The sequence below is a fragment of the Phyllopteryx taeniolatus genome, chromosome 6, assembly GCF_024500385.1.
Source record: "Phyllopteryx taeniolatus isolate TA_2022b chromosome 6, UOR_Ptae_1.2, whole genome shotgun sequence".
Classification (NCBI taxonomy): domain Eukaryota; kingdom Metazoa; phylum Chordata; class Actinopteri; order Syngnathiformes; family Syngnathidae; genus Phyllopteryx; species Phyllopteryx taeniolatus.
In genome coordinates, this window is record NC_084507.1 from 19,343,979 (window position 1) to 19,356,543 (window position 12,565).

The window sequence follows — 12,565 nt, forward strand, 5'->3', positions numbered from 1 at the left end:
TTGCCACTCACCAGCCGTCCCCACATCCTCCCCTTGAGTTCGGACTCCCCCAGACCGTCTGTCAACCTCCTTACCTTTCCGTCGAAGCCCCCTCCCCTCAACCTCCGTCATCCATCATGGCGCACTGACTCATGATTCCTGTGTGGGGACTGCCAGGCGACAGGGATCATGCAGCTTTGTGGAACCGGTGCTCAGATAAGCTGCTGAATTAGCGGATGGAGGAGATGAGCGGTGGCAGTGCAAAAGGGAGCGCATGAGATAAGAGGAAAGGGGCTGTGATCAAAATGCATAAAAAGAGGCGTAAAAATATGCGAAGTAATTGAATGTTGGTGAAAGTAGAATGGGAATAAAAAGGCCTACAACATTTCTTTTGATACCACATGTTCAAATCAATTGGGAAAAGAAACAAATCAAGTAGAGAGAGAGAAAAAATTTGCCAGGGAGTCTCTGAAGAGAAGTGTTAGTTGGATGATTGGTCGGTTGGTTTGTAGAGACATCAGTTGGTTGGTCATTTGGTCAGTCAGTTGGTTGGTTCATTGGCTGGTTGCCAGGTTCAATATAAGTTTGATTGGTTGGTTGTCGGTTAGTCAGTCAGTCATTTGGTCAGTTAGCTCCTTGATCAGCTGGTTGGTTGGAAGGTCCGTCAATCATTTGCTTGGTTGGTTGTTCATTTGGAAAGTTGGTCAGTTGGTTTATTGGTTGGTTGGTCCATCATGTGGTTGATTGGTTAGTCCATCAGTCAGTTTTTTGGACAGTCAGTCGGTCGGTTGAGTTGCTGGTTTGTTGGTCAGTTGTTGTTGTTGCCTCGTTGATCGGTGGTTTGGTCAGTGGTTCGGTTGGTCTATTGGTTGGGCTATCAGTCGGTTGATTAATTGGTTGGTTGGCCGTTTGGTTGGTAGGTTGGTCGGCCAGTCGTTTGGTCAGTCAGCCTCTTGGTTGAATGGTTGGTCCATCGGTTGGTTGGTTTGTTGTTTAGTCAGTTGTTTGTTTGGTCAGTTAGTTTTTTTTGTCCCGTTTAGTTGTTCGGTGGCGGCAGACTGGGTAGAGCATCTGCCTCACAGTTCTGAGGACCGGGGTTCAATCCCCGGCCCCGCCTGTGTGCAGTTTGCATGTTCTCCCCATCCTTGCGTGGATTTTCTCCAGGAACTCCGGTTTCCTCCCACATCCCAAAAAAATGCATGGTAGGTTAATTGAAGATTCTAAAATTGCCCGTAGGTGTGAATGTGAGTGCAAATGATTGTTTGTTTGTATGTGCCCTGCGATTGGCTGGCAACCAGTTCAGGGTGTAACCCGCCTCCTGCCCAATGATAGATGGGATAGGGTCCAGCGCTCCCGTGACCCTTGTGAGGATAAGCGGCTCAGATAATGGATGGATGGATAGTTGTTTGGTTGCATGATCATTTGGTCAGTTGGATAGTCGGTTGTTTGATCAGCTGGTTGGTTGTTCATCCGGAAAGAGAATAAAAAATAAAAAAATAAAAGAGAATAAGTATTAGTCTGCATGTGACAACAAAGAAGGGTCAATTTGGTCACGAAAGCCTTTACGGTTGCACTTGAACGCTGAAGATGAAGGCGGATGCCCCTTTAAGCCTGACAGCGACCCAAAGCGTACATCCACATCAACAAAAAAATGGCTGTCGAGAGAGTAGAAGACGACGTGTCCTTCCTCCTCCTGTCACGCCGCGAGGCTGTCAGTCAAGAGTTCGTGACCCTCATCTCTGGCTGCGGGTCGGTCCCTGGTGATGAACACCACCTTTTCTGCTCGATCAAGCGCACTGAATCATGTGTGAGGTCAACGAAGGAAGAGCACGTGAACGTTTTTGTCAAGATGGAACCAACGAGACATGGAGAGCCAGTACCTCCTCCATGCTATTCCGATTTTCTTTAAATGGTTAGAGTATAGGAAATGGACAATTTAGAGCAGGGATGTCAAACGCATTTCAATTCATGGGCCACATTCACCCCAATTTGATCTCGAGTTGTAAATAATTACAAGTAGAAAATATTCATATTTATTGATTATTATCTTGTTGCTAATCATATGAGCAATCTGAACTTTCGTCACAAAAATTAGTCGTTTCAACAAAATTATGAATCAGTGTTTATGTTTATCTATATACTGTATGTGGCGGCACGGTGGACGACTGGTTAGAGCGTCTGCCTCGCAGTTCTGATGACCGGGGTTCAATCCCCGGCCCCGCCTGTGTGGAGTTTGCATGTTCTCCCCGTGCTTGCGTGTTTTCACCGGGCACTCCGGTTTCCTCCCACATCCCAGAAACATGCAGGTTAATTGACAAGTCTAAATTGCCCGTAGGTGTGACTGTGAGTGCGAATGGTTGTTTGTTTCTATGTGCCCTGCGATTGGCTGGGATAGGCTACAGCACGCCCGCGACCCTCGTGAGGAGAAGCGGCTCAGAAAATGGATGGATGGATATATACTGTATGTACATTTTATGAATCAAATTATTTTAAGTTTACATAAATTTACACATCCATCCAGAAATGTTGACATCACGCCAAAAAAACTAAAGTGGGAACTTTTCAGAAAGTGGGTGCAGTTGTGGCGGCACGGTGGCCGACTGGTTAGAGCGTCAGCCTCACAGTTCTGAGGTGCGGGGTTCAATCCCCGTCCCCGCCTGTGTGGAGTTTGCATGTTCTCCCCGTGCCTGCGTGGGTTTTCTCCGGGTACTCCGGTTTCCTCCCACATCCCAAAAACATGCATGAATTGGAGAGTCTAAATTGCCCGTAGGCATGACTGTGAGTGCGAATGGTTGTTTGTTCCTATGTGCCCTGCGATTGGCTGGCAACCAGTTCAGGGTGTACCCCGCCTCCTGCCCAATGACAGCTGGGATAGGCTCCAGCACGCCCGCGACCCTAGTGAGGAGAAGCGGCTCAGAAAATGGATGGATGGATGGAGGGTGCAATTGTCCCCCTGCCTTGTCAATGTACCTAAAAATGCATGCAAACTGTGGCAGTGCAGAAAAAAAAACATAAAAGGGCTCCACCAAAGCAATCTCTTTTGAACAAGAGCTGTTGACTGATATTTTGCAACATTCAGTGTCTTGAAATATTTCTACATGAGGTATTTAGTTTCACTTTTATCCTGAAAGTTGGCATCTTTTAGCCTTCACAAGTGCATCAACATCAGGCGTCACTTTCTGAATTTCTGAATGTCATTTAAGTGGTAAGTGGTCATTTAAGTGGTCGTCAGTGCGACCTCCAGTGGACAAAATTACCAACAACAGTTACTTTTATTGAAAATATGCAGTTAATGTGTTCTCAATCCCCACGGGCCAGATTGGAACCCCTGAGGGGCCGGTTCTGGTTTTCGTCCACTGAATAAATAAATGAAACAGCGAACCTGAACTTAAAAACAGCAAAGGGCCAAACTTTACACAATTAAGCATTCAAAGTCAATTGTATTACAAAATGAATGCATCAAATGAGTAGATTCTCCCACACTGCTTTTAAACAGTTTATATTTTGTTTAATACTTTTGTACTCTTTTTCAATCAATGTGTGATTGCCAAGGTGGTATTGCATATTAATCTTTAACATGATAACCAGAAATCATTGCATGTTTGTAAAAGTTTATTTGGAAAACAAACTTCTGTAACAATCTATTTTTCATAACAATGTACTTTAACTATTACAAAACTCACTTCGGCAGCGTACTGCTCCATGACCTCAAACCAACTTCGACACTTTTCAATGGTATTTCACCTCTCTGCTTGTAAAATGATTTGCCTTTTTGCCTCTCTTCATGTCTGCACTTGTTGAAAAGGCAAAGACGAAGGAATAAAAACAACACAGTCTCCGCAACGTCCGTTGTCGTAGCAAGAATGTGGGAAATGATGAATGGGCTGGTCGTCAGATTCTTCTTGATCCCGCCCCAATCCCTCCCACTTTTGATTGGTGCCTGTTGTAATGGAAAAGCAACGGAGGCCAGGCCAAGCGAGGCCGGGGCAGAGCGACGGGTCCAGGCTGTTCTGGAACTCGTAAAGGCAAAGCGCCAGTACACGCTAACCACTATTGCACCATGCTGCTTTTTATAGAAATAATCCCTTTCATTTATAATTTGACTGAATTATGAGGTGCAGCTAACATGGATTGATTTGCCATTGGCTACCGTGGTCAACAAATAGCATTAAAATGAATAGAGCTCTTGCTCTGTGACAAAATCTGTAGAAAATCTATACAAAAATAGCGAGCCACAACGTTTATTTTTTTCTTCCCCACCCGCTCCACATGAAGGAGCATTAATCCAATTCAAACTGCTCCGAGGAGACGGCTCTCTAATAATTTTCGGTGACTTAAGAATCTGTTTATGTCGGCAACGGGCCTGTGAAAGATTAATAACTTCCACAATATGAACGGTGCATGTCCGCGGGAAATAAAGAGCACAATAGGAAAATAAAGCCGATGCGCTGAGATAAATGAAAAGGCAAATTAGCCGCTGGCGATGTCGTTTAATTACAAGTTACCTCAGTCGCCGCTTGATTTGCTGGCCCGAGACGCCGCTAAGGACGTCAGCCAGCAGATTCGGCAGTGATTTAGCTCTGTAACTGTCTCCAGAGTGGGCGTCTCAGACTGGGGTCGTTGGACCCCCGGGGCCACGAGCTGGAGCTAGGGGTCCGCCAAATAATAATAAAACAATAATAATTACTATACAGTATATCATATCATTTTAAAAAGTGCCTAGCTACATATGGGAATGGGCGGCCAATAAAACTAATAAAATAAACCAATTAGGGTGGCATGATATACGAGTGGTTTGCAAATCCACCTCCCAGTTCAGAGGTTGGGGGTTCGAATTCCAGATGTTCTCCCTAAGCTTCTGAGGCTTCCTACCACATTCCAACAACATGCATGTTAGGTTTATTGAAGACTCTGAATAGTCCTGTAAATGTGCGTGTGAATGGTTGTTTGTCTTTATGTGCCCTGCGATTGCCTGGCGACCAGTACAGGGTGTAACCCGCCTCGCGCCCAAATCAGCTCAGACAGGCTGCAGTTCACGCATAAGCGGTATGCAAATTGGATGGATGAATAAACCAATTACTCTTCCCTGTTTTAACTGTGGGCCAATTAAAAGCTCTGATATAATTGTCACATCACATATCTGACATCTAACATCCCTGCATTAATGCAGTTTGGGGGGTTAAGCTAAAGGTATATTATTACAGGAACAGTAAGTCCTTTTTTCAACAACAAAAGACCATTTTTACAGTGCTATTTTTTTAGAGAAGGTTGGCTTTTCCATAATAAAAGGCATAATATAACAAGGAATTGTCAAAGTATGACTTTCTAGCCTTGTTAGACTTTGACTTTAATACCATAACATGACATATTTATCTTGGAAAATAAGGATTTTCTGTTAAGATTACGACCTTTCATCCTGACAAGATGTATTGTTGTTCTTATAAAGATTACTACTTTTTTTCTTGACTAAAATACTTTTGAATAAAACACTTTTTCTCTGACAGTTAAAAATGTCATAATGGTACTTTTGAACATTGCCAGCAAATTCCGTCTCTGTGTTGTGCTTTCAAAAGATGACCATTTTTATTTTATACAGTGGTTAACTTGTTTTGGTCCTTGCATGACAGTTAAAAATGTTAACTTATTTTGATACTTAGATGACAGTTTAAAAAAATGAAAGTGTTTCAGTTTTATTTAGTTGCATTTTAGAGTGATTAACTTTTACACTTGTTTTACAGTTTAAAATGTAGTGAAATACCTTATTTTGGTTTTATTATACTGTAATTAATTAATTTTTAGACTTGTATGACAGTTAAGAATGTTACTTAAAACATTACTTTGTTTGACTTTTAATGTTTGACTTTGTTTTATGACGGCAGTAGAACTAGTTACTTCACATAACATTAGTTCCTTTGGGGGGGGGGGGGGGGGGGATTAAATTATCACCAATACATATTTCTATCGTATTACATATCGCATTTGAAGATTCAGAAATCCAATGTATTCCTATGGAATGCAATTACAAATCAAACATGACTGAGCATTATTACATTTCTAAAGACAGATTTAAGTATTATTATTATATATATATTAATTTTTTGTTTGTTTGTTCGTTTGTTTGTTTTTAACAATACAACTCTATCAGATGCCATTACATTATTCAGGTGTACCTAATGAAGTGTCCAGTGAGTGTATGTACCTATGTTAGTGAATGGGGTGTTCTTATTGTGATTGGTTGAGAAATGTGTTTGCTCTTTGGGCAACTGCTGCTGTGCTGTGGCACTTTAGGGTGCCCGTAGCCAAACACACACATACACGGCACACACACACACGTACGCGAGACGGCTACGATTTGGAATGCAAATGAAGGCTGTGCGCAGCTGTAAGCGTGTCTGTGGGCACAGCCGGCCCGCTTCCAAAACTGTGCACAAACAGACGGAAATCTGCAAATACGTGCACAGAACAAAAACACACACACACACACACACACACTTGCTCAATCACTTTACACACACACATGCAAAAAAAAAACTTGCATTCATAGTCATTACCTCCTCAAAGTAATAACTATTGTTTTCACAATGTTCATTTGTTTGATTGTTAACAGGGTTACGCAAAAACTATGAACCATGAAAAGGTGTGGAGAGATGGCTGAGCAAGAAGCCATTCAATATTGGTACAAATCCAATGAACCCGAAAATCATATTGCCTAGTAGAATTATCTTTGCAGCCTGATTTTTTTCAAAAGCTACCGAGCAAAATTTTAGTGGGCCGTGACAGTGCTCTGTTGTGCAGCGCTTTTTAGTGTCTTTCAACAACCAGTCATGATCTGATTTTCTTTTTTCTTTTTTTTTTAGCATCCCCCATCTGTCTCGTATAATTACTTCACATTTGGTAGCGATCACACAAAATCTCTAGGACAGGTTTGTCTTAAAAGGATTGGAAAAGCCCAAATTGATCCTGAAATGGCTACTTTGAACCAAAATAACCGACTTCTTGTTTATTTTACAGGATATGTCTTTGAGACTTTTTTTGTACATCTGATGTGAGACCTTGCCACCAAATTTCATGTTGCTAAGTAAAATGATCATTGGGGGTTGTATTTTTAAAAAGCTACCAAGCGTACTTTCAGGTCCTCTGACTATTGTGCTATTAATTGATATTTTTTCTTGAATAGAACCCGACTGATCATCTTGTTGCATGTACCCCGATTACAATAAGCACGTCTATTCTCTGAGCTTGTTGCCCAAATAGTTGTCCGCTCTTGTTTGTCTGTTTGTAAAAATCACACACAGACGCACGCACACAACAGCAATTACAAAAGGCTTGTCCTCAGATTACTTATTAGGGCGGTGGCTAATTTCCCTCCATTCAATCATGACATCTAAATGCTCCTATTCCACCATTTGACATCATTTTTTGCACACACACAAAAAAATGGTTCATTGTCAGTGTGCCGCGAGTAGTGGCGGAGGGGAATTAGTAAGCGAGCAAGTGCTTGCTGTGAAGGTTTATGACTGCAAATCTAAATGAGATTTTTATTTTTTCTTCAACCCAGCTCTGCATTGTCTTGAGAACATTGGCTTTGTGCGCTTTTGAACATGCTGATGAAAATCGACGTTATTGTCCAAAAAACATCACTTTGTGCTCATTAGCGCTGCTTTTTGTGTGTGTCAAAAAATGGCAGCTTATCTTGTCCACTTGTCCGTCACATACACATACAGGCACACAGTTGACTTGCACTCTCCCATGCTGTTACACTCTCTTTTTATTTTTTTATTTTTTTGTCAATCTTGTCACTATCTACCAGTAATTGCCTGTTTGTATTTTTTCCACTAAGAGATTCAAGTGTTAGCCAAAGAGTCATCATAACCTATGGACTGTACTGTAGCTTTAAAGGCGATATATTATGTATTTTATTTTCACAATTTAAATCCCATTTGTCTTAACGTCTATACTTTTGTCAAAATAGCCCAAGGTTCGAGGATTGTAACACAATTAACACCCTATTTCTTGTCTTGCTGAAATTAGCCGGTTTTGAGCCTTCATCCCACCCCATATACTGCTGGGCCACTGCTGATTCGGGCTTTCGTTACCATGCCGACAAGTGTTGAAGCCTGAGCTTTGTGACTAGAGAGGCTTGGTCGGCTGCCTTTCTTTATCTGGTCGAGCCCTCGCTTGAAAGTAGCTCGGAATCTTCCACCAGCCTACCTGATTTTGTCATGGGTGGAGAAACTCGGTGTGGGGGTGGTCATTATGTAAATTAGCCCTTCTGTTATGTAACAGTGATGAAAGTTCAGAATGTTTCACTCATAAACACCTTTTCAGCAGTACTGTAGGCCTAAAACAAAAGATTTAGTTTTTATTTTTTCATTTTATAAGTGTGTAAATTTATGTCTGTGGTTGTTATTGTTGCCAGGCGTGGCTGGTGAAGGACCGTCCAGCATATCAACCAATTGTTCACCAGCCTGGTGACAAAAGAGAAATATCAAGATATTGTTGTAAGCAGACAATAGGCTCAATTATTCTGTTTAGTGAGGGCCTTTCGAGTGTAACATACAGAAGATGGCTTTTTCACAGCACTTTCAAACATTTATGTAAGATTTGCTTGGTCTCTCCAATGTAGAGATCATTGCACTCCTCACTACACTGAGCTGTATATAAACATTGTCGAGTTTGCTGTTGTGATTTTGCCCAATAGGTGAACCAGGGCGGCACGGTGGGCGACTGGTTAGACCGTCAGCCTCACAGTTCTGAGGACTGGGGTTCCAATCCCGACCCCGCCTGTGTGCAGTTTGCATGTTCTCCCCGTGCCTTAATTTCACACTTGATGCACAGTAGGCACTCTAGACACAATGCTATTTGTACACATGCAATTAAAGAGTCCATTTTCTGTAATATATCCCCTTTAAAAGACATAATCAAGGAATATTTAAAAGAAATGAGTCCAGAAAGAGCAGTGTATATATGCACACAGCTACCAAAAACAAAATGACAGTGCCTTTTTCCTGCTGACAAATGACTCAAATCAGCCATCGGGGCGGCAGTCGATAAAAAACTGTGTTATGAATGTGCTTCATAAAAGAAAACACGGCGAGTATTCCCGCGTGCTATGTGTATTCATAACATTTCTATCCAATGAAAACCTCCACGCATTGACAGTTTTGACTTAACATCATGACATTTGCTGTGTTCTCCTTATTAAAAAAACATATTAGTGCAATAAACACCAGCAAACACCGTGTTGTGCATTCCTTGCAACGAAGAGCGATTGTGTAGCGCGGAAAATGCTGTCAACAAGCTTTTTTGACATACTCACTGTCAGGTGAAATTTCAAGATGAACCCAAAATTCACTTTAACCTTTACAGGCGGACTTAATTTGACCTGCAAACATTTGAACGCACATGTCCGTCTGTTGAATGTTTCAGTACTTTTTGCACAACTTGCTCTTCTTTCACAAGAAGCAGAACTACTGAATCCCTGCAGGGTTTGAACCATGAATTGGCCAATAAATTTACAAGGATATCCTCTTCCATGCTTTTCTGTGATTCTTCCAGTCTCTCTGTATCTCTATTGCAAACTGCGGATTACACTGTCACGTTCGGTTTCAGCCCAGAATTATGTGACTTTTTTGTACTTTTACTGAACTCCTGAGATATAAAACAGATAAAATTGCAATCTGTGTGAGTTTCTTCATTGGTTACCTTCCCTTAGAGAAAAACAAACATGCATTGGTATCTGTGGCAATAGTTTCTTAATTCGGGCCTTTGGCCCTAGGTGGCAAGGCAGCAGCGCCAGCTCTCCAACTGTAGAACAACACATTGTGCAAAGCGTACTGAAACATTAAACAGCTGGACATTCAAGAGTTTAGAGAAGGTAAAATTAAGTTAACCTGCAGAGGTTTTCTTGAATTTGGGGTTCATCCTGAAAATTCAACCTAAACAACTGGTACTTGTAGTTCCATGTATCGTATTTTCACGACCATAAGGTGCACTATCTCCAAAATGGACGAGGCGCCTTATAATGTGGCGCGCCTTATGTGTGCACCAAGTTCCAACATCTATAAATGTTGTTGTGTGATGAGCGCGCCGCTTGACTGACTGGGAGCATTTCCTGCCGACGCGCTGCTTTTACAGACGAAAAGCGGACGTGGCTGAGGACAGCATGCGGACGTAAAGGGGAAAGGGTGCATGTGAAGGAGGACGCTAAAGCCACGCCCCCAGTAGGTATATAGCGCTGGGGTGTGCATTGTGGAAAACAACATCGGTTTTTGCTAAGGACCCCCGGAAATGGCACCTATGAAGAGACACGCTTTTACGAAGGACATTTTAAACTGCAAGCTGTCAGTTACGCGGAGGAACATGGGAATCGAGCAGCCGCGAGAGAATTCAAGATCAACGAATCCATGGTTCGCAAGTGGAGGAAGCAGGAAAACGAGCTTCGCCAAGTCAAGAAGACGAACCCGAGCAATGGATTAATGAGCAAAGAACAGCCGGGAGAAGCCTCTCTATAGTCACCATTCGACTGAGGGCGATAACGCTTGGAAGAAATGAAAATTGAACATTTTCAAGGAGGTCCCTCTTGGTGCTTTCGTTTTATGAAACGGCGCCATTTATCCATCCGGGCAAGGACTACCGTGGTGCAGCAACCTCCGGCGGATTACAAGGAAAAGCTGACCATCTTCCGCTCCTACTACAGTAAAAAGATTGCCGACAAACAGATCCAACCCAACCACATCACCATGGACGAGGTGCCGCTCACTTTCAACATCCCAGTGAACCACACTGTCAAGAAGAAGGGGACCAGCACAGTAGCGATACGCACAACAAGGCATGAGAAGTCGGCTTTTACTGTTGTGCTTGGTTAGGAAGATGCTGCCTAAAGAAAAGTTTCCAGCCGAAGTCATCGTTAAGGCCAATCAAAAGGGATGGATGGACGAGGAGAAAATGAGAGAGTGGCTGAGTGAGGTGTACGTAAAGAGACCGGATGTTTTTTTCCACGCGTCACCGTCATCCCTGTTGATCTGTTACTCCATGCGCGCCGATCTCACAGCCGCTGTGAAAAACCAAGTGCAGCAAATTAACTCTGAGCTTGCCATCATTCCGGGAGACTTGTCGAAGGAACTCCAACCGCTTGACATTGGTGTAAACAGGGCGTTCAAAGTAAAGCTGCGAGTGGGGTGGGAGCGATTGATGACAGATGGCACAGCTTTACTAAGACTGGGAGGCAACGCCGGTCGAGTTACGCCACCATACGTGAATGGATTGTGGATGCTTGGGCTAAGGTATCTGCTTTGACCATTGTCCGAGCTTTCGTGAAAGCCGGCATCATTGCTGAACAGCCCCCCGGCAACGAGATTGACTCTGACAATGACGAGAGGGAACCGGCGTGTTTATTGGAGAACTTGGCCAGCTGTTCATTTCGGATACAGAAGATGAGGACTTGAAGGATTTGTGGATGAGGATTGATTAAAAAAAATAACGTGAGTACATTGTTAAATACTTCAATAAAGTACCACCAAACTCAGTTTTGCTCCCGCTGCCTTTTTAAAAACATTTTTTAGCGTGCATGCATGCTAACGTATGTTTTAAGATAGCGTATGTTTTACCATGCCTGCACCCAATAATGCGGTGCGCCTTATGTATGTGTTGAATACAGAAATAGACCCCGTAACTGAGACTGCGCCTTTTAATACGGTGCGCCCTATGGTCGTGAAAATACGGTAGCTTCCAGTGAAACATGTTAGAGCTGCAGAGCTCACCCCAAAGGTTATTGGACCTCACGGAAGTAGACAGTGTCTTATTTTGGAACTAAATGTAGTCAGTGGTTCCTCTGGTCCAAACATACAATGGTCCTCCAATGTTCCTAGTACTGGGGTAAACCTAACTGAACATTGTATATTCTCCAAAATACTTCTACTGTGGCTGAAACCAATAATGTTCTTGCTCTGATCCAGAAAAGAAATGAGGACTACAAGTTTTTTAGGCACTACTGTTCCTTTTCGTCACAAGATAGTCACCATAGGATGTAAGTTGTTTGCCTCTTGGGGCACATCTGTACTTGTGAAGTTCATCTTCAGGAGCAATGACAAAACTGGGCCCTGCAAATCTGGCAGGTTACTAGCACACAGGGTGCATTTAAAGGCATCCACAAAGCCTTGTGTGCAAAACTAAGTAATAGTTTAACTATTGTCCTGATCTCAGGAGCACTTAGGTATTTAGCAGTGGAGAAAAAAGGGGGGTAAAAGACAGCTGAATGGTATTTTCTCGTCTCCGCCGCACTCCATTCAACGTCAGCGATCTGCCGCTGCCCATTGAGGTTGTACAAGTGCTGCATTGAGAATTTTGAGTCCCCGCCCAACCCCCCACCCCCACCCGCACTCTGCAGCGCTCTATTGATTGCTGTGTGAAGAGGGATTAGTGGCTGGGAGGCAGAAGGAGAGGTAGCGAAGGAGGGAGGATGAAGGTACCAATGGACGACAGGGGAACTTATGGAGCAAGGGAGGGAGGATTGGAACGAGGTAAGGGTTGGCAGACAGTGACGGATGGAGTGAGCAAGGAAAAGAAGGAAGACTAGAATGAGGAA

At 43.0% G+C, this 12,565-nt stretch overlaps 1 protein-coding gene across 1 annotated transcript in view; it reads left to right on the forward strand.

Annotated features, from left to right (window-relative positions):
• iglon5 (IgLON family member 5) overlaps positions 1-12,565 on the forward strand; it is a 181,843-nt gene that overhangs the window by 119,314 nt on the left and 49,964 nt on the right. The window lies entirely within an intron of this gene.